This window comes from Salvelinus sp. IW2-2015, linkage group LG2 (genome assembly GCF_002910315.2).
Source record: "Salvelinus sp. IW2-2015 linkage group LG2, ASM291031v2, whole genome shotgun sequence".
NCBI classification, from domain to species: Eukaryota; Metazoa; Chordata; class Actinopteri; order Salmoniformes; family Salmonidae; genus Salvelinus; species Salvelinus sp. IW2-2015.
Genome location: NC_036839.1, coordinates 40901835 through 40926049, shown reverse-complemented (window position 1 = coordinate 40926049; position 24215 = coordinate 40901835). Strand labels below are relative to the sequence as shown.

The window sequence follows — 24215 nt, the reverse complement described above, 5'->3', positions numbered from 1 at the left end:
TACTGAGTACTTGCGGAGAAAAGACCAGAGCAGGGACCAGGACGAGGCAGAAAGAGAAAGTTGTTACTGTTGTCCCGTTGACAATTTGATTCTCCTTTTTATTTTTATATTGTAAAGTATCCAAAATAGGGCTTTGGCAATATGTACATGTTACGTCATGCCAATAAAGCAAATTGAATTGAATTGAATTGAATTTGAATTGAAAGAAAGAGAGAGAGAGAGACGAGAAGAGAGAGATGTGTTATAGTGAGTATAGTTACTTGATTGTGTGTCTAGGTCAGCCTTGCTTGTAGACCCTTGATGGCGATCTATCTTCCCTCTCTCTGTTTCTCTCCTCTCACTCGCACTCCCTCCCCTCATCTCCCAAGTACCCTTCCAGGCGCTTGCTCCAGACCCAAGATGTGGGTGGCCCATGACGGTGTACAGTGTATGATAGGCTTTGAGGGTGACCCCCCCGCCCACCTCGCCTACCTGAACGGGAGAATCTCCCGTCTCCGAGAACACAACCGGAGACCGGAGACGCTGGTGGACAGAGTGCGGGCGAGATAGTACGCCGGGTTCAGTTCCAGAAGAACATCATGAACCTACTACGAACACAACACCCATATCACACACACATGTACATTACACATTCCACAGACACACCACACACACACCACACTCAGCACTACACTTCACACAGAGCACACAACAGCAGCACACACAGACAGCTACACACCACCATTCATCACACACGCACATCACACACACATGCACACTATACATTCACAGACTACACACGCTCACTCACTCATTCACACACACACACACACACACACACAGCACACACACACACACACACAACACACACACACACACACACACACACAACACACACACACACACACACACACACACGTCGCACACACATATCCTCACACACACACACACAACACACTCACACACACACACACACACACACACACACACACACACCACACAACACACACACACACACACACACACGACACACACACAGCACCACATCACAACACCACACACAGACACACAGCACATTCACACTGCACATAACATTCACAGACACACACAACACACACACACAGCACACACACACACACACACACTTCGCACACACATATTCACACACCACACCACACACACACACACACACGCACATGCACACGCACCCGCACACGCACATGCACATTGCACATGCACACTATACATTCACAGACACCACACACACCACACACACTCACACACATCACACTCACACTCACACTCACACTCACACACACATGCACATGCATATATATACACCACCACACACACATACACTCACACACACACACACACACACACGCCTACGCACACGCACCGCCCACTATTACCATTCACAGACCGCTCACTTCACTCACTCACTCGATCACACACCCACACACACACACACCACACACAGACACACACTGCCACACAGACACACACACACACACACGCACGCACGCACACCACCACACATTCACTCACAGACACACAACACACACATGCACATTCACAGGCAACACACACACACACACACAGCACATACGGCACAACTTACACATGCCACAGGTTATATGACATGACGCAAACAAACAGGGTTGCCATTGCAAGCATAAACACTGGCAGTGTATTATCACATCCATCGCCACAAGCAGTTCACACTCCGTTCTTTTCTCCCTAATCTTCCCTTCAGCCTGGCACCTCAGTCTCTGACCCTAAGTACGCTTAAACCTGTTAACCCCTGCGTGTCTGTCTCTCTTCCAGGGCATCACGCTGAAGATGAACCGATCTGAAACCCACTGTATCGTAGCCAGGATAATGCACGAGGAATGATCCACAGACAAGGTAGCCAGCCATCTCATTCTATTACACAAACATATATTGTCATTTTACTGGTCAATAGACTAGACTATTAAACATTATTACTAGTCAACAGACTATTAAACATTATTACTAGTCAACAGACTATTATGGTCATCTTCATGACAGTGTCTGTAGATTGTTCCAGCGTATCTTCATGACAGTGTCTGTAGATTGTTCCAGGTCATCTTCATGACAGTGTCTGTAGATTGTTCCAGGTCATCTTCATGACAGTGTCTGTAGATTGTTCCAGGTCATCTTCATGACAGTGTCTGTAGATTGTTCCAGGATGTCTTCATGACAGTGTCTGTAGATTGTTCCAGGTCATCTTCATGACAGTGTCTGTAGATTGTTCCAGGATGTCTTCATGACAGTGTCTGTAGATTGTTCCAGGATGTCTTCATGACAGTGTCTGTAATGTAATGACTGTCTGTCATGTGTTTTGTAGGAACGCTGCATGTAGGAGATGAGATCAGAGAGATCAACAGCATCAGTGTAGCCAACCAGACAGTAGAGCAACTACAGAGGATGCTGGTGAGTGGACATTATAGCAGGGAGACCTGGTGCTGGGGCGTAAGGGCAAGCTCAGATATGAGGGTGTGTGTGAGTGGGCAGTTATCAAATTGGTATGTACAGTACGTGTGTGTTTGCTGCGTTGTGTGTGTGTGTGTGTGTGTGTGTGTGTGTGTAATGACCGACGCTGGGGTCGAGAAGCAGGTACGGGGAGTTGACATTTAATTAGGAACAGATAAAGAGCAAGACAGGAACAGCGTCAGCACACGGATACACAACGACAAACGACAATCAATGCAGCAGTGGGGAACAGAGATGGGGAACTGACAAATATAGGGGAGGTAATTAACAGGTGATTGAGTCCAGGTGACTCCAATAATACACTGATGCGGGTGATGGGGAAAGGCAGGTGTGCGTACTGATTGTGGCAGGAGTGAGTAATGCTGGGGAGCCTGGCTCCTTCGAGCACCAGAGAGGGGGAACAGGCGTGACAGCTTGTGTACTTGTGTATTTAAATGCTAAGTGTGTGTTTATGTGTCCACAGAAAGAGATGCGAGGCAGCATCACCTTTAAGATAGTGCCAAGCTACCGGACACAAGGATCTTCCTGTGAGGTAACGCACCGCCCTTTCCCTCTCCCCCATCCCTTCTCTCCTGGCGACCCATCCTGTTGACATTGGGGATGTTTAAACTTCTGACCGTTTGACTAACCAACTGCCTGCCTGGTGGCTGAATATGTGTGTGTGCGTGTGTGAACTTTTCCCTCGGGTGGGGTTCTGTGTGTTCTGCTGTGTTCTGCTCGGGGCTGGGTCAGACACACTGCACACCAATTTCACAACCAAGATACCGGAACACCCCGCACCCTACCCTGACCTCTGTCACCTGTCACCTGTAACTGTGATCTGGCACCAACCACACACAGATCCCCAGTCTGGCCAGTCAGTCACACAGAGACCAGAATGTAGTTGTGCTCTCTGATGATTAGCCTCACAGCTAACGTTCTAGCCTGACCTTGATGAGCCAGTCTTTGTGAGCCTACTGCCCCTCTGTGGCGAGATGGAGATGTGCAGGGATCATTGCTATTACGATTAGAGTAAAGATAGTCATGTTGATTTGATTGCACACCTTATGAGTTCATTGAAGACGGTCATTTTTACTTGTTTATCATGGGAGTGTGAAATGTGTTTTCATTTGTATTGGTGAACAAGTAGATAGTCGATAGAGGATGTTGTCTGTGTGTGTCTGGTGTGATGTGCTGTGTGTGTGTGTGTGTGTGCGCGTGTGTGGTGTGTGTGTGTGTGTGTGGTGTGCGTGTTGTGCGCTGTGAGTATTGTGTGCGTGTTGAGTGTGTGAGTGTGTGTCTGACCTATGCGTCTTGTTACAGAGAGAGTCCCCCTCCAACTCCAGGCAATCCCCTGCCAATGGCACTGGCCACTCCAGTTTAAAGTTTCAAAATCTTGGTAAGGACCCCCACCCCCTACCTCACCCGGATAACACCAAACCAAACACCAAAACTCCCCCTTCTGCCCCTAAGTCGACCCAACACAGACCTTTGACTCATTGTTGTTTGTTTATCATAATATGATTATTGTCCAGTTTTGATAGAAACCCCTCTCCAACATGTATTTTTGAGTTTCCTTTCTTTCAGTCTGCGTATACACATCTCACATTATGATACTCTACAGATAATGTCCACTCCTCACCATCATGCGCCTAGCTGTTCAGGACCAGCTTCAACCTCTTTAACCTCTAGCCAAAATTCCCGTATCCTCCGTTACAAATTGGCTGTGCTGTAAAAACGCTCCCTGTGCTGCCATGTGTCTGTACAAATGCTGTTGCCTTTCTGCTGACACCTTCAGTTACACAAAATAAACTGGGAATCCTCACACAGTCACACACAAAAGCTCTGCCCTATTGCTGTGCAGCTCAGTTCCTATTACATCTCTGTTCCTATACATTCTGTCCATTTCAACAATTGCTTCTTATACAACTATGTTCCTATCTCAACTCTCTGTCCTATACATCCTTTCTATCTCTCTGCTTCCTATTACATCCTCTGCTGCTATCCTAGTTGCTACTACTACATTGCTTAACTAGCTATCAACTATGTTCCTATACAAATTTCTATACTGTTTCCTATGTCTCTTCCTATCTATTCATCCATGCTTCTTCACTAGTCTTAAACCTGTCCTATACAAAACTATGTTCCTATATCTGCCTTTCAACTATGTTCCTATAAACTATGTTTCCTATTCATCTCTGCTTCCTATTCACTATGTTCCTATACAACTAGTTCCTATTCATCTCTGTTCCATATTCAACTATGTTCCTATACAACTATGTTCCTATTCATCTCTGTTCCTATTCAACTATGTTCCTATACAACTATGTTCCTATTCAACTCTGTTCCTATTCAACTCTGTTCCTATACATCTCTGTTCCTATTCAACTATGTTCCTATCAACGATATTCCTATAAAACTCTCTTCCTATAAAACTCTGTTCCTATACAACTACCTCCAATATTATCCACTACATTCACTAAGGATCCAGACAACAAGCCTACCTTTACGTACCTACCTACCTATATCTACGTACCTCTACCTACCAAGCTACCTCTACCTTCCTACCTACCTACCTCTACCTACCCACATACAGTGCCTTGCAAAAGTATTCACTCGCCTTGGCGTTTTTCCTATTTTGTTGCATTACAACCTGACATTTAAATGGATTTTTATTTGAATTTCATGTAATGGACATACACAAAATAGTGAAAATTGGTGAAGTGAAATGAAAAAAATAACTTATTTCAACAAAAAAAAAATGGAAAAGTGGTGCGTGCATATGTACAGTATTCACCCCCTTTGCTATGAAACCCCTAAAGAAGATCTGGTGCAACCAATTACCTTCAGAAGTCACATAATTAGTTAAATAAAGTCCACCTAAGTGCAATCTAAGTGTCACATGATCTGTCACATGATCTCAGTATATATACACCTGTTCTGAAAGGCCCCAGAGTCTGCAACACCACTAAGCAAGGGGCACCACCAAGCAAGCGGCACTATGAAGACCAAGGAGCTCTCCAAACAGGTCAGGGACAACGTTGTGGAGAAGTACAGATCAGGGTTGGGTTATAAAAAAATATCCTAAACTTTGAACATCCCACGGAGCACCATTGAATCCATTATTTAAAAATGGAAAGAATATGGCACCACAACAAACCTGCCAAACCACCAAAACTCACGGACCAGGTAAAGAGGGCATTAATCAGAGAGGTAACAAAGAGACCAAAGATAACCCTGAAGGAGCTGCAAAGCTCCACAGTGGAGATTGGAGTATCTGTCCATCGACCACTTTAAGGCGTACACTCCACAGAGCTGGGCTTTACAGAAGAGTGTCCAGAAAAAAATAAGCAAACATATTTGGTGTTCACCAAAAGGCATGTGGGAGACTCCCCAAACATATGGAAGAAGCTACTCTGGGCAGATGAGACTAAAATGTTGCTTTTTGGCCATCAAGGAAAACGCTATGTCTGGCGCAAACCAAACACCTCTCATCACCCCGAGAACAACATCTCAACAGTGAAGCATGGTGCTGGCAGCCGTCATGCTGTGGGGATGTTTTTCATCAGCAGGGACTGGGAAACTGGTCAGAATTTAAGAAATGATGGATGGCGCTAAATACAGGGAAATTCTTGAGGGAAACCTGTTTCAGTCTTCCAGAGATTTGAGACTGTATACCTACCTACCTAAATACCTACCTACCTGATAGCTGTACACTTCGGTGCTGAAATTGCTTTCCTGCTCTCTGCTGCGAGATTTGTCCTGCAGAAGCTATGCTCTAACATCCAAAAGCTCAACTCTGTCTGTATGGCTAACTGAGAATCACTGTACCCTCTCTCTCTTTAAACATCGGTGACATGAGGGTAGGGAATGTGTGTTTGACTGTCTTCTGTATACAGTATTATGGTGTTGATGTAGCAGTTCCCCTGCCTCTCTCTGGTGTAAACTCTCTGTCTCTGTCACTGCTGGCGTTTTCTCTTCAGGATCTGCCGTCATCCGTCCAACCCAAGAGTCGACAGGTAAATACCAGCACTCTCTACCTTGTGAAACACACAAGCTGAACTGTAACACACAACCCCCACAAGTCCTCCATTCATTTCCCCTCATCCAATTTCTACACGTCTGTGTGCGCGTGTGTGTGCGTGTGTGCTCGCATATGTGCACAGACACAGTGTGTTTGCGAGTTCACATGCGTCCCCCCCCCCCCGTCCCCCCATTGACTAACTGCCAAGGTCAACCCATATGAGTAGACTCCATTCACTTACAATGTTGTTAATATACTGTGGCTACAGACTGATCGCCAAGCTGTGTTTAGAGCAGGATAGTGTCTGCTAGACAGGATAGTGGATCATGTGTAGAGCTACTGTAAGCCGTGACCTCTCCCAAAGAAATACTACTGGATATTGGTCTCAATCCAAGACAATTCAGACTCCAAATCTTCCCCAGCTGCTTACATATGTCATACCTTGTCTGTCTGTCTGTCTGTCTGTCTGTCTGTCTGTCTGTCTGTCTGTCTGTCTGTCTGTCTGTCTCTGTCTGTCTCTGTCTGTCTCTGTCTGTCTGTCTCTGTCTGTCTCTGTCTGTCTGTCTCTGTCTGTCTGTCTGTCTGTCTGTTTGACCATTGTCCATGCTAAAAGAAGCCAGAGTTCCAGGCCTCCAGTGCTGCCCCCCACTCCGGCTCCTCTCTCCCTAGCTCCCCTGCCTAGCCTAGGGACACGGAATGGCTTGTGGCCCCCCTTTACTCACCAATATCCAGACCTTCCCCTTAAGACAGAATACAGATTGTAATGGGGCATCCCTAAATCAGATCAAAGTCTGGTGGCCTCTAGCCCTGGTCTTTGACAGCTATAGGGTAGTGCAGGCTTTTGTTCCAGCCCAGCAATAACACCCCTGATTCTACTTGTTACGGTATCTATTATTATTGTTGATAGCTAGCTGATACAGTCTGCTCACCCTGTGGGTCAACAGGACCAGAGCTGGTTTGGGACAGTCTGCTCACCCTGTGGGTCAACAGGACCAGAGCTGGTTTGGGACAGTCTGCTCACCCCGTGGGTCAACAGGACCAGAGCTGGTGACTAACTGTATCTTTGTAACCAAAGAGTATATACCTAGTTTGCTTTGATTCGTAAAATCCTAGATGTAAACTAATGGCACAGGCATTGTTTAAACAGTGATGCTCCATCACCCTCCTCACCCCTTTCATCATTGTCTTTGTGGACCCCAACAGAAACACCATCACTGACTGTCTGTGTAGACTCAAACGCCCATCTTAAACCCATACACCAGCGCAAACCCAACGAGTAACTTGACCTGAGCTTTAATCTAATAAACCTAACCAAACCTTATCCCAGGAGAGTTGCGTACATCCAGTGTGTAGATGCCACCAGTAGAGGTCGCCCACAGTAGCACTGTCTCACTGAGACATGGCTGCAGTTACTTCACTGAACTGCACAGTCGCACATTAAACGGCATTACACGTCAGTCTCTAATCAGATAACTGAGACCCATGCATGGGCAGTATTGGACAGTTTGGAGGGGGTTACTGGCTCCTCAAGCCCTCTATAATCTCACCCGTTAGTATGTGACATCATCATCCATTATGATCTCTCAATTTGAAACCCATAAAATTGTTTTGGATTCCTGTTACTGAATGCATTCTACCTCCCTTCCTTGATCAGCAATCACTGATCTGACAGTGTTGGATAGGTTAAAGCTCATCCATGTATTTCACCAATCTAGTCATTTCAGATCTTTTAAAATTAAGGCAGGAACAAGGGAAGGAATATGTGTTCAAAAGAATTCCAACGGGCCAGTCTCATCATTATAAGAAGGAAGGAATACGTGTTTAAAAGAATTCCAACGGGCCAATCTCCTCATTATAAGAAGGAAGGAATGTGTGTTTAAAAGAATTTCCAACGCGGGCCAGTCTCTCATTATAAGGAAGAAGGAATACGTGCTTTGTAGCAAGACACTTCCTCCTAACAGGCCAATCTCCTGTCATTGATAAGAGAAGAAGGCAATGTTGTTTGTAAAGAAATTACCAACGGGCCAGTTCTCCTCATGTATAAGAAGAGGAAATACGTGTTTTAAAAAAGAATTCCAACGGGCCCAACTCTCCTCATTATAAGAAGGAAGGAATGTGTGTTTAAAAGAATTCCAACGGGCCAGTCTCATCATTATAAGAAGGAAGGAATACGTGTTTAAAAGAATTCCAACGGGCCAATCTCCTCATTATAACCAGGGTTGGGGTCAATACCATTTAAATTCAATTTCAGAGGATGAATTGAATCCTCTTTGACAGGAACAGGCAATTCATGAAATTAAGTCCATTTCAATTTATCCTCTGAATAAAATGAATTGAAGTGGAATTTATGTCCAACACTGAAAGTGACATCATCCATGTTAATCCATCACCATAGTAGCATTAATGCTTAACATTCTCCATCTCCCCCGCGCTCCACTCACCGTACTGTGTGTGTAGACACTCTGTAGTCGTTTACTGCATGATGTGTGTGTGGTGCTTTCACATCCTAGATGGTCGTACCCAGACCTCCAATCAAGGATAAAATGTCCGTCAAGGTAAGATATAGTGTTGCCTCCACAGTGCTACACCATTGAGATAAAACGGCAGACATCCTAGGAATTGTTTTATCTCTATGGCTAAACCATAGTTATTCCCTTAGATGACTGTAATAGGAATTTTCTCCTAAACAACATCCCATATAGTAGAATCTAACAGTCTAAGACGACTAAAACCACAATGAAAAACCACAGCCTTTTGATTATTGTAACTAGTCAAGTCTTACTGTATTCAGAGTGCATTATCACAAGGTCTCAATACCCTTCTCAGAGAAATGTAATAAATATCAACATATGAACAGGTCTTCTCAGACACTGCACAAGACTGGTACTCTGGTGGTAAAGGTGTGTTGAATCAGTCAGTGGTACAGAACATATGTTTTGACAAGTCCAAAGAGAGATTCTAAAGAGACAACCCTGAGTTAACGATCCCTGAGAGATTCTAAAGAGACAACCCGGTGTTAACGATCCCTGAGAGATTCTAAAGAGACAACCCTGTGTTAACGATCCCTGGGAGATTCTAAAGAGACAACCCTGTGTTAACGATCCCTGTGCCATTTATATCAGTCAAATAAAATCACATTTGTTCATGAAGCCCTTTTTACATCAGCAGATGTCACAAAGTGCTTATACAGAAACTGAGCCTAAAACCCCAAACCGCAAGCAATACAGATGTAGAAGCACAGAGGCTAGGAAAAACTCCCTAGAAAGGCAGGACCCTAGGAAGAAACCTAGAGAGGAACCAGGCTCTGAGGGGTGGCCAGTCCTCTTCTGTGTATTGCCTCTGAAGAAAGATGCTGATTAAAACCACAACTCGTGTTTTTTGTACCAGGCAACCACATACACACGCTACTGCCCACTAGGGCCGGGCGATATGGCCAAAATATTATATCACAGTATTTTTTTTTTAATTGGACGGTATGATGGTATTTGAATAATACAAGTTCTACGTTTGCTTTATGAGTAGTGAGTGATCCTAGGGTGGCAACACATACATTCTAAGTGATTTCAAGGAGTCTTTCTCCATTCTGATTGTTTTATACTGTTCAATTCAACTTCAACCAAAACAAATGTCAGCACTTTTATAATTTCTGCATTTCCTGCGCTCAATTGCAGGGTGGAAAAAGTACCCACTTGTCATACTTGAGTAAAAGTATAGATGCGTTTAATAGAAAATGACTCAAGTAAAAGTGAAAGTCACCCAGTAAAATATTTCTTGAGTAAAAGTCTAAAAGTATTTGGTTTTAAATATACTTAAGTATCAAAAGTAAAAGTATAAATAATTTCAAATTCCTTATATTAAGCAAACCAAATGGCACCATTTTTATTTTTATTTTTTTAATTTACGGATAGCCAGGGGCACACTCCAACACTCAGACATAATTTACAAACAAAGCATTTGTGTTTAGTGAGTCCTAGTAGATGACCAGGGATGTTCTCTTGACAAGTGAATTGGACCATTTTCCTGTCCTGCTAAGCATTCAAAATGTAACGAGTAATTTTAGGTGTCAGGGAAAATGTATGGAGTAAAAAGTACAGTATTGTCTTGAGGAATGTTGTGAAGTAAAAGTTGTCAACAATAGTAAAGTAAAGTACAGATACAAAAAAAACGACTTAAGTAGTACTTGAAAGTATTTTTACTAAAGTAGTACTTGAATGTATTTTTACTAAAGTAGTACTTGAAAGTATTTTTGCTTAAGTACTTTACACCACTGCTCATTAGAGATAATTTCCACACTGCCACGTAGGGCTGCACGATATGAGCAAATAATCTTGGACTTGGACCAAATATTGCGATTTGACTTGCGATTTGACTCTCGTGGTTGAGGAACATCAAATGCGCTCCTTGAGTGACAGGGGGACGTGGCTAGATCTGTGTGGAAAGTGGCACAGAGAGAAAGAGTGGAGAGAGATGACTCAAGTAGCGAAGTAAACTATAAAAATTGCCATAACACATGGCGCATCACATTTAACAAACCAAACATTCAAATACCTGTATAGAAGATAAAGTAAAAACCCAAACCGGTCCCTACATCAGTACCGGTGTATCATAAAATCCGGTATACCGCCCAGCCCTACCGCCCATAGGGAAAGGTCTCCAACCTGGCAACCCATTGGTCTGTACAGCCAGACCCCACTCCTCCCCCTCCAGGTCTCCAACCTGGCAACCCATTGGTCTGTACAGCCAGATGCCACTCCTCCCTCTCCAGGTCTCCAACCTGGCAACTCATTGGTCTGGACACCACTCCTCCCTCTTCAGGTCTCCAACCTGGCAACCCATTGGTTTGTACAGCCAGAAGCCACTCCTCCTTCTCCAGGTCTCCAACCTGGCAACCCATTGGTCTGGACGCCACTCCTCCCTCTTCAGGTCTCCAACCTGGCAACTGGACAGAGAGGCTAATTTATACCACACAGCTATTTCTTTGAGTGTCCCCCGTGAGGTAAAACTACCCATAGGGAAAGGTCTCCCATCTGGCAACCAATTGGTCTGTAGTATTGTGGTGTCTCTCTTGTCGTGATGTGTGTTTTGTCCTGTTTTTATTTAATTTAAAATGTTTAATCCCAGCCCCCGTCCCCGCAGAAGGCCTTTTGCATTTTGGGAGGTCCTCATTATAAATAAGAATTTGTTCTTAACTGACTTGCCTAGTTAAATAAAGGTTAAATAAAATAAACAGCCACACACCACTCCTCCCTCTCCAGGTCTCCAACCTGGCAACCGGGCATCACAGGAAATTATCTCCTCAACACAACTGCTCTCTCTCTCTCTCTCCCGCCCGCCCTCCCTCTCTTTCTCTCTCCCTCCCTCACTCACTCTCCCTCCCTCTTTCTCTCTCCCTCACCCTCTCCCTCCGTCCCTACCTCATCAGTGACTCATTCAGCCCACTCCATCTTGACCTCTAGCTGACCCCTGTCTATGTGTCTCAGATCTACGTGAGGGCCCAGTTTGAGTATGACCCCTCCAGAGATGACCTCATACCCTGCAAGGAGGCTGGGATTCCCTTCCGGGTTGGTGACATCGTCCAGATCATCAGTAAAGATGACCACAACTGGTGGCAGGGCAAGCTGGAGAACACTAAGAACGCCACCGCAGGGCTCATACCCTCACCAGAACTACAGGAGTGGTGAGGGGAGACACACACAGCCCAGACACGGGTATCATACCACACAACCCACACACACACACACCACACACACACACACACACACATCACACACAACACACACACGCACTGAAACACCAGAACTACAGGAGTGGTGAGGAGACCACACACACAGCCGCCGACACGTATACACACACACACACACACACACAACACACGTGCTAACACCAGAACTCCCAGAAGTGGTGAGGAGACACACAACACACACACACACAACCACAACACACAACACCACACACACACACACACACACACATACAACACACCACAATCCACAACACACCACACACACAACACACACAACACACACACAACACGCCCAGACACGTATACACACAACACACACACACACACACACACAACATACACACACTGAACACCAGACCCTCCAGGAGTGGTGAGGAGACACACACACACACGACGCGGATAGAAACCAGATCTCCATCAAAATGAAAGAGAAATCAGGTGGTGATTTAGTTTAGCTCTCATTGTGTGTATTTCCGGCCCTGTTTACAGGCGTGTGGCGTGTCATAGCCATGGAGAAACCAAGCAGGAGCAGCAGGCCAGCTGTACCCTGGTTTGGCAAGAAGAAGAAACAGTACAAGGACAAGTACCTGGCCAAGCACAACGGCCAGTACACACACACACACACACATGTGGTCAATGGCGTGCATATACCACAACAGTACAGTACACAGTCATGCAGTCAGAAATGTTCCTCAGCTGTTACTTCATGGAATGTGAGGGTCTAACGTGTGAGAAAGGTGGTATGAGGGAAATGGAGAGGGAGGTGTGGTCAAGGAACAAGGGAGAGGTGGTGAGGAATGTGGACCAGGGAGGACAGGGAGAGCACGAAATTCACCGGCTCCAGTGACACAGTCACGCCAGAAATAGCAGGGAGACCTGGTGCTGGGGCGTAAGGGCAAGCTTCAAATATGAGGGTGTGTGTGAGTGGAAGTTATCAAATTGGTATGTACAGTACAAAGTGTGTGTTTGCTGTGTTTGCTGTGTGTGTGTGTGTGTTGTGTGTGTGTGTGTGTGTGTGTGTGTGTGTGTGTGTGTGTGTGTGTGTGTGTGTGGTGTTGTGTGTGGTTTTGGTGTGTGTTGTGTTTGAGTGGGGGCATCGTGGTGTGTTGCTGGCTTGTGTGGTGGTGTTGTTGGCTTGTCTGTGAATGCTTGGTGGTCGGTCGTCTCTGAGGTTGCGGTGTGTTGTTTGATGATTCTCTGAGGTACTGCATGTGAGTCATTCTGGAGTACAAATGGACCAGGTCAATGTGCAGGAGAAAGCATTGACAGCATGGTGCCATGTTGCGTCTTATTGGAAGGCTAGCTCAAATGACAACAGATAACGCAGTAAACAGCAGAGCAGCACTACCACAGAGATCAGCTGTCAGCCGCTCCACCAATCCGCTGTTCACTCGAGAAGCCTGGAAGAAGGATAGAGGGTATTATCAATAGATTTTTAGTGGTTGTTGGAGAATTACTATTTTTAGCTACAGTGTGAGACATATGTGTCGAGGCAGCGCACTCGCGTAGCTCACCTCGTCACGCCGACCGCTCCGCACTGACCGCCCACGCTTCACACCACACCGATCTCTCGCACTTGAACGGCTTGGGGTAATCGGCCACAGGCTGGGTTGTAACTTGGAGGAAGCTAAGGTGTTATATTGGGCATAAATAAAGGACACATAAGTACAGGTAGGTAGCCTGGGTGAGGGCAGTCTGCATATGAGTATGGCCACTTTAGTGTTGTTAAGGATGACCAACAGACTAAAGTCTATCGGTAAAATTCATGAGTTTAAACATTAAACACTAAAAAGTTAAATTGCTTCCAATGGCACTGCTTAGCCCTAATCCAAGAGGCCTGAAACCTTAATAAGAGCCTAAAGACGCAGTTCTGGTTTTCATGTATTTTTACGGGATGTAGGACAATTTGGGGAAACCCGCTTCAGATTTTCTAGCCTACCTAGTGCATTGAACACTGATGACATTAAAGGTGTCAACGGAGCTCTGCGCTGCCACTCACCGACACCGTACACGTGAGCGCACGCAGCGACCACACGCGCACGGCGCGGACCAGCGCGCAGCACGGAGCGGGACATGCGAGCAACGCGAGGATGAGGGACACGAGACGCGGCCGGACCAGCGAACTCGGGACGCACGCGAGCGACACGGGAGTAGGAGGTGGAGCAGGGACAGGGATGTGGACACGAGGACAAGAGTATGGGGAGGTGAGGCATGGGACATTTGTGTGAGATTGAGGGAGGGAGGACATGAGAGGACAGGGGAGGGGGATGCAGGGACAGGGAAGGGGGACAACTAGACGTATCAGATTGTAGGGGAGGGGGAGACAAGGGAACGGGAGGGGGGGGCAGGGAACCAATGGAAAGGGGGACAAGGGAGGGGAGGTGGGTGGTGTGGAACAGGGACAGGGCGGAGGGGAGCAGGGACAAATGGGAATGCGAGGCGACAGGGACAATTTAGGGGATCGCAAGGGGACAGCCATGTGAGAACAAACACGGGAAGGAGCGGAGACAGGGGGAGGGGTAAATACGTGGCGGGTGAGCGAAGCAGAGTGGAAGGGGTGAGGGCAAGGCGGAACGAGGACGAAGGGGGATTCAGGGAGACAGATTCACACGGAAGAAGAGGGGGTGTGAGTAGTGACCGGCGATTAGGGACAGGGAGGGGGCAGCAGAGTGTGAAGTGAGAGTGAGAGGGAGTGACGGGAACAGGGGAGGGATTTAGGTTTACCAAGAGGGTAGGAGGGATTAACAGGACGAGGACGGGAGGAACACGGGGCAAAGAGGGATTCAAGTGGAGGAGAACAAGAACGGGATGGGCGTTAATTTGGGTATCAGTGGAGACAAGGAGCATATGTCGGGATGTGATAGTTGTACAGTGTGGAAGGAAGTTCAAACTGGTTGGTGGTTGGGGTAGATAGGAACCGACAGACAACTGGAGGACAGTATGGAGACAGGGAACTCATTGCAGAGCAGTGAGACAAGGGAGGTCGGGGGTTAGGTTTGACATGGAGGGCGGTGATACAGGGGAACTAGGGATTACAAGTTGTGGGAAGGGACAGGGACGGGAGGGGAATAGGGACAGGGAAAGGGACAGGGAGGGGGACTAGCATGTGAGCAAGTGAGCATGACGCTTGAGCGAGGTGGTGATTGATGAACAATAGAGTGTTTGGAGGTTAGAGGGAGGGGGAATAGTACTGAGTAGTCTGAGCTTCCTATCCGCTCCTATCGTGCTGCTTCGCCATGCGAAGCCTCCCTTATGTCAACCGTGTGACGCTACGTAGCGAATATTGAGTTCGCTGGGGCTGGAGTATGAGTCAGCATAATGGCGGCCACGGAAGATTGAGAGTCTCATCAACTACCTGTAAATTAAGACCGAAAATGTTAATTATTTTTAAATGACAAGATATAGAACAGGGGGGATTAAGTGAGAGGTGCGTGACATACGGGGAGGGGGGAAAGGGAAGGGGATAGGGGGCGAAGGACGGGACAGGGACGGGACAGGGAGGGGGATAGGGCAGGGAATCAGCAAGAGTAGGGATACGCCATGATGGACGCACGTAACCATGGCCTACGTGTAGGTGGATAGATTCTGTGACAGAGGACAGGAGGGGAAGGGACAAGGGCAACAGGGACAGGGAGGGGACAGGGAGCAGGGCAGGGGAATAGTTTTGCCACGGAGGTGGTGAAGGAGCAGCGGGGATGGGACAGGGATGGGGAAGGTGTAGATGGATCAGCTGTGAACACTAGGTCGAGGTGCATTATACGTTGGCAAGAGTGACAGATCCTGATGCAGTGAAGTGGCATGCGTCCCTCAAGGAGGGGAATTTAGGGAACAGGGAAGGGGATAGGGGCAAGGAGACAGGAGGGGATAGGGACAGGGAGGGGGATAGGACAGGGACAGGGAGGGGGCTAGGGAGTAGGGGAGGGGATAGGGCAAGGACAGGGAGGGGATAGGAACAGGGACAGGGAGGGGCTAGGGATAGGGAGGGATAGGGGCAAGGACAGGACAGGGACAGAGAGGGGATAGGGACAGGGAGGGGGATAAGGACAAGGACAGGGAGGGAGGGGGCTAGGGATACGGGAGGGGATAGGGGCAACGGACAGGGAGGGGATAGGGATGGGTATAGGGACAGGGACGGGATGGGACAGGGACAATTTGAGGGGACAGGGACTAGGGAGGGGACAGGGGAAGGGAAGTGGGCCTGGAGGTTGCAGATTTAGGGAGACTCATCAAAATGGCTCAAGTAGTAGAGGAGCGAGAATGAGAGGTGATGTGGTGAATAGCTGGCAGCATGTGAGAGAATGAGAGGTGATGTGGTGAAAAGCTGGCAGCATGTTCACAGTATGAGGCCAATGATTAGGTCCTATTTTAACTCTATAAAGATGAATCATTCCTACTTTCCCTCAAGAGGCCAGAGTGTGACGCTCTGGGTAGAAGTTGCCCTTTAGACACATACAGTATCTAAGGTCAGGTCAGTATACCCTGCCCAAATCCTGATCTTAAAATACAAAAACTGGCCTTAGATCAGTGTCTGGGAGCAACTTCATCCTACTCCGTTTGGTTAGTAATATAAAGCAGTGCATCAGAGCTTTGCTGCTTCAGAGTTGTATTGTTGTATTGCTGTATCTATGGTAACTTCTATATTGTTGTGTAACTGAACCCCTGTCCATCTCTCACGCTGTCCCCCTCCAAACGGCCTCTCTGCATGTAAGTAACAACCAGTGACAGTAGCTGGCTAGCTAACGCCTCTTTTGGCTCTCTCTCTCTCTCTCTCTCTCTCTCTGTGTCTGTCTCTCTCTCTCTGTGTCTCTCTGTCTCTCTCTGTGTGTCTCTCTCTCTGTGTGTCTCTCTCTCTCTATGTCTTTGTCTCTCTGTCTGTCTCATTCTGTCTCTCATCAATTTTTTTATTTGAGTTATTATGAACCTTTCAGTTGACCAGCTGTCACCCCTAACTAGTGCTGAGCGATTTACTGAAATTGTGGTTATTTTTTGGTTTACAAAATACGAATTGTCTGACGTCGGTTCAATTATTTGAATTGCATTTTGTTCGTTTTTTTCTGTGAGCTCAGTGCACTAGTTAAAATGTGCTAATTAAATACAATGACCATAATTCATTGCACATCTACTTGATAGATGTAAATGCATGACTTACATTATTTACTTTGAAGAACTACTAAAATAGTGATTTTGTCAGACAGCGTAGACCGCAGCTCTAAAGAGATGAGATGATGACTTGGAATGAAATAATGGAGTCATCAAATAAAACAAATGTAATATAAACAACAACTGAAATATTTGATTTAAGTAATGTGAGTAAATGATGGTTAATAAGTGATAAGCAGTAATGGACCATCATGGAACTTTTAATAATTGTTTTCTGTGTTGTTACAGCATTCAACCCAAAAAATCGAAACCGAAATTGAAAACCGGGATTCTTTTTGAACAATCAAACCGAAAACGAACTGACCTCAAAAAGCACTAATTGCTCAGCACTACTCCCAACGTTTCCATTTTGTTTCTGTTGCACCTGCTCAGAGCAACAGAGATCCAGCACAAAACAGAAAGAACATAGCTTTGCAGTTTGTGTGTGTATTTGCATGTGTGTGTTTTTTAGTTTTCCTCCTCACCCATATATTTAGTTTATTTTGGTGTTGTGTGTTTCAGATGTAGTTAGTTGAATTAACATCATACATATTCCTCAGGGAAAGAGTCCCCATTTGATATCCCTGAGCGTCATTCTCAGAACGTGACACGTTGCACATAAGGTTAAAGGTCGGCACAAGTTCAAGGACACATGCCAGCCAATGAGAGAACAGAGCAGCAGAGGAAGCAGGAGAGATTGAGCCAACCTTAGCCGTTAGAGATGGTGAGAGGGAGAGAGAGAGTACATGGCGTACTGAGTGTTGTATTTCCCATGTCAGACACAGCTGTTAGGTTCAGTAGAGGTGTAATGCACTGTATGCTCTTTGCTGTATGCTGTACAGACACCCAGGAGTGTCGTGTCCTACTGTCCTGTGTTCTCTCATTCATCTCTTCTTCTATCCATCCATGGTTTTATATATAAATAAATACAAACGTAACACACATACATTGTGGTATCACTTTTTAAATGTAGATGTTCCAAAGGTGCACATTATCGGCTTGTATGTGACTTGTATGCCTGGAGACGCTAATCTTGTTTATGTTAATTAATGGTCAATTACCGTGAGACCGGCAGTCTTTTAAATGACAATAACCGGCTGACAGAATGTCTTGATCGTCACAGAGGTCACATCAGACCAGAAGGAAAACACAATATTCTCCATATTTTTCCCGTCATGTGTAAACAGTCTTACACAAATCTCTCTTCTTCATCTCATTGGATTAGGGCTTTAGACTGGGTTATAATAAATCACTCCTCTGATTTAGCTATTTGATTTAATGATGTCACGTTTAAGGACATACAGGCCATTGTACTTATACGACTCCAAGGGAGAAGATCAAGCTCTCTCTCTCCTTGTAACATCATAGATCATTCCCTAATTGTGAATTATCTCCCAACTGTCACTAATTGTCAATAACTGTCACTAATTGTCAATAACTGTCACTAATTGTCACAGAGAACATGTGTACCCCTTCATCTCATGGCTAGCCTGGGTGCTTGTCTGTTTCTGTTTTAGCCACCTTGTCCTTCTCAGTCCCAGATGTCGATATAGTGTTGTTGAATGTTGAAACACTCAAGTACCCAGGCTATGATTGTCTCCATGTGCAACTGTCTGTCACAGGCATTCTCTCACCTTACTGTTAGGGTCCTGTGTTGTCCCAGTGTAAGATGCACTTCTCTGGATGTCGCTCTTTACCTCTCTTTCATAGTGTCTCACTATCCCTCTCTCTTTCCTTGCCTCCCTTTCTCCAGTATTCGACCAATTAGATCTTGTCACGTATGAAGAGGTAGTGAAACTGCCTGCGTTCAAGAGGAAAACACTAGTCTTGTTAGGTAAGTCAAAATATCACCTGGCATTATAAAGGATAATGCTGTATTGGCTAAGGGGACTAGGTGGTGTTCTCAGTTCTGACTGAGGGCTCTCTCTTCTACAGGGGCCCATGGAGTGGGCAGAAGACACATCAAGAACACACTAATCACGAAACACCCCGACAGATTTGCCTACCCAATCCCACGTAAGACACACACACACACAAACACACACACACACAGATTCACCTACCCCATTTCACAGACAATAAATCAAATCAAATCTTAATTGATTTGTCACATGCGCCGAATACAACAAGTGTAGACCTTAACAGTGAAGTTCTTACTTACAAGCCCTTAACCAACAGTGCAGTTCAAGAAGAGTTAAGAAAATATTTACCAAATAAACAAAAGTTACAAATAATAATAATAAAAAGTAACAATAAAATAACAATAACGAGGATATATACAGGGGGTACTGGTACCAAGTCAGTGTGTGGAGGTACAGGTTAGTTGAGGTCATTTGTACGTGTAGGTAGGGGTAAAGTGACTATGCATAGATAATAAACAGCGAGTAGCAGCAGTGTACAAAACAAATGGAGGGTGGGGGGGTCAATGGAAATAGTCAGGTGGCCATTTGATTAATTGTTCAGCAGTCTTATGGTTTGGGGGTAGAAGCTGTTAAGGAGCCTTTTGGTCCTACACTTGGTGCTCTGGTACCGCTTGCCGTGCGGTAGCAGAGAAAACATTCTATGACTTGGGTGACACTCTAAAGTTTCCAAAACTGTTAAAATAGTGTCTGTGAGTATAACAGAACTGATTTGGCAGGCGAATACTTGAGAAAAATCCATTCAGGAATTAGTTATTTTTTTGGTTTTGTTGTTTTCTATTCAATGCCATTACAGTATCCATTGACTTAGGACTCAAATTGCAGTCCCTATGCCTTCCACTAGATGTCAACAGTCTTTAGAAATTGTTTCAGGCTTGTATTCTGAAAAATGAGGAAGTAAGAGCAGTCTGAATGAGTGGACCCTAAAGTGTCACAGAGCTTTTTCATGCGCGCGACCGAGAGAGTGCCTTTCTTGTTTACCTTTTATATTGACGGCGTTATTGTCCGGTTGAAATATTATCGATTATTTAGGCTTAAAACAACCTGAGGCTTGAATATAAACATTGTTTGACATGTTTCTATGAACTTTACGGATATATTTTGGATTTTTTTTGTCTGCCTGTTTTGACTGCGTTTGAGCCTGTGGATTACTGAAGAAAACGCGCGAACAAAACTGAGGTTTTTGGATGTAAAGAGACTTTATCGAACAAAAGGAACATTTATTGAGTAAATTAATGTCTGCTGAGTGCAACCATATGAAGATCATCAAAGGTAAGGGATAAATTTTATCTCTATTTCTGACTTGTGTAACTCTTCTACTTGGCTGGTTACTGTTTGTAATGATTTGTCTAGTGGGCTATGTTCTCAAATAATCATAMKGTATGCTTTCRCCGTAAAGCATTTTTTAAATCTGACACCGTGGTTGGATTCACAAGAWGTTAATCTTTAAACCTATGTAAAATATGTTTTGTTTTCTGAATTTTTATGAGTATTTCTGTATTTGAATTTGGCGCCCAGCAGTTTCACTGGCTGTTGAAGGGGTGGGACGCTAACGTCTCACGTACCCAAGAGAGGTTAAAGGTCTTTCTCACATCGGCTACCGAGACCGTTATCACACAGTCATCCAGAGCGGCTGGTGCTCTCGTGCATGCTTCAGTGTTGCTTGCCTCAAAGCGAGCATTTAGCTCGTCTGGTAGGCTCGCGTCACTGGGCAGTTCGCGTCTTCCCTTTGTAGTCCGTAATAGTTTTCAAGCCCTGACACATCCGACGAGCATCAGAGCCGGTGTAGTAGGATTCAATCTTAATCCTGTATTGGTGCTTTGCTTGTTTGATGGTTCGTCTAAAGGCATAGCGGGATTTCTTCTAAGCGTCCGGATTAGTGTTCCGCTCCTTGAAAGCGGCAGCTCTAGCCTTTAGCTCAATGCGGATGTTGCCTGTAATCCATGGCTTCTGGTTGGGGTATGTACTGTACGTACGTTCGGTCACTGTTGGGACAACGTCATCGATGCACTTATTGATGAAGCCGGTGACTGAGGTGGTATACTCCTCAATGCCATTGGATGAATACCGGGAACATAGTCCAGTCTGTGCTAGCAAAACAGTCCTGTAGCGTAGCATCCACGTCATCTGACCACTTCCGTATTGAGCGTGTCACTGATACTTCCTGTTTTAGTTTTTGCTTGTAAGCAGAAATCAGGAGGATAGAATTGTGGTCAGATTTGCCAAATGGAGGGTGGGGGAGAGCTTTGTATGCATCACTGTGTGTGGAGTAAAGGTGGTCTAAGTTTGCCTGCATTAAAGTCCCCAGCCACTAGGAGCGCCGCTTCTGGATGAGCATTTTCTTGTTTGCTTATGGCCTTATAGAGTTGTTTGAGTGCAGTCTTAGTGCCAGCATCGATCTGTGGTGGTAAATAGACGGCTACGAATAATATAGATAAGAACTCTCTTGGTAGGTAGTGTGGTCTACAGCTTATCATAAGGTTCTCTACCTCAGGCGAACAATACCTCAAGATTTCTTTAATATTAATATTAGCACCAGCTGTTATTGACAAAAAGACACACACACCCACCCCTCGTCTTACCAGACGTAGCTTCTTCTCTGTTCTGCCGGTGTATGGAAAGTCCCGCCATCTCTATATTATCCATATCCGCGTTGTTTAGCCACGACTCGGTGAAACATATCATTTTACAATTTTTAATATCCCGTTGGTAGGATCGTAGGTTATCAATTTTATTTTCCAATGATTGAATGTTAGCCAGTAGAACGGATGGCAGTGGGAGTGTACTCGCTCGCCTAAGGATTCTCAGAAGGCAGCCCGACCTGCGCCCCGTTTCCTTCGTCTTTTCTTCATGCAAATGACGGGGATTTGGGCCTGTTCCTGAGAAAGCAGTATGCACTTCGCGTCAGACTCATTAAAAGGAAAAAGCTTCTTCCAGTTCGAGGTGAGTAATCGCTGTTCTGATGTCCAGAAGTTATTTTTGCTCATAAGAGACGGTTTCAGCAACATTATGTACAAAATAAGTAAAGAAATAAGATACAAACAACGCAAAAAAAAAAAAGAACAAAATAGCACAGTTGGTTAGGAGCATGTAAAACGTCAGCCATCCTCTTTGGCGCCATCTTAACATAAACATACTACACACGGACTCATTCATTCACTCACTCACTTTGACCATCCGTTGTGATTATTGTTCTTACTTAACCCCTTCCCCGACCCCCTCCTCCTCTCTTTCATCTCTACCTTACACCCTCCCTCCCCCAGATACAACCAGACTTCCTAAGAAGGACGAGGAGAACGGGAAGAACTACTACTTTGTGTCACATGACCAGATGATGCAGGACATCAGTAACAATGACTACCTGGAGTACGGTAGTCACGAGGACGCCATGTACGGCACGCGGCTAGAGACCCTCCGCAGATCCACGAAGCAGGGACTCATCTCATACTGGACGTAGAACCACAGGTGGTTGTGTGTGTGTTTGTGTGTGTGTGTGTGTGTGTGTGTGTGTGTTGTGTGTGTGTGTTGTGTTGTGTGTGTGTGTGTGTGTGTGTGTGTGTGTGTGGTGTGATGTCGTGGATGTGTGTGTGTGTGTGTGTGTGTGTGTGTGTGTGTGTGTGTGTGAACCATAGAGATAGTTAGAGGACACAACCTTGTATCTGTTTCATTATGGCGTCTGTGAGAGAATGGGCAGCGCAATTGAGGTCATCTCCATTTTGAAGTAGTCCATTTTCTTCTTCTACTACTTCTATGAGTTGGTTAACACACCGAAAGAGTGCATACTGCCACCTAGAGTGTGTTTGAACAGGTGTAAATCTAAGGTTGGCAATTCACTGCCACCTTCAGTTATGGAATGTTGTCTCACCAGTGTAATTAATTGGCTGATGCTTCCTGATGACCTGGATGGATTATGTGATCCTTCCTTAACCCATAGGAAGTCCCACAGATCGTGGATCTGGCGGAGGGTCTCTAGCCGCGTGCCGCGTGCCAGTTGACTACTTCAAAATGGTGAAAGTCCTCAATTGCACTGCCCATGCTAAACGGGCTTCTGGGCACTAGAGTCCTCTATCTCTACAGTGTGAACAAAACATTCTAAACAATCTAGGTGTTTTGTCATGTGTGCTTGTGAAAGCCGAGGGTCTTCTCAGGCAGATCTTCTCACATACTACCAGCCCAGCTGACCTGTAACCTCTTCTCCAAATAGGCCCTGAAGGTCCTGCGGACAGCGGAGTTCGCTCCTTACGTTGTTTTCATAGCTGCACCAACCATTACCCCTGGCATCAATGAGGTAACATACTCTCTCTCTCTCTCTCACTCTATCTCTCTCATTTTTCACATAGGGAATTATAAAAACACTTAAAATAAAGGCTGTGTTTTGTGTAGGTTTACACTAGTGTGATGTTTTGATAACCTTGTCAATCTCTCTCAGACAAGGTGACTTTTATCAATATATTCAGCTCTATTTACTCTCAGATTCGAAAATGCTAATTTGCATCAAAGTAGACATCATGCAAAACTGTAAATCCCTGCAAGCTCCTGCACGTCATCTCTAGCTGACACCTTTGCTAACAGGTTTTATGTCAGTTTAAAACTTGCACAAGACAGTTCACAGAACTGTCCATTTAAATAAATGTAGCCTAYTTATTCATTACTACATTTAGCTAACATTAGATAGTTAATCCAGATATTCTTACCTTTGCCTGGATTCGGCAGTTTCGTCCAGATCATTATGGCATTTGTAGTTCTTTACGATAGCCATGTTTTTGGGGGATAAATACAGGCAAATATAGTAATAAAAGTCACCTTGTCCTGAAGAGATTTACACGGTTATCAAAATGTCACAACAGGGTAAGCCTACACGAAACACGACCCTTTATTTTAAGTGTTTCTAAAATCCCCTATGGGAAAAATGAAA

At 45.3% G+C, this 24215-nt stretch overlaps 1 pseudogene; it reads left to right on the top strand.

The window, feature by feature from the left end:
• Positions 1-24215, top strand: part of LOC111971934 (peripheral plasma membrane protein CASK-like) — a 274635-nt pseudogene that overhangs the window by 246886 nt on the left and 3534 nt on the right.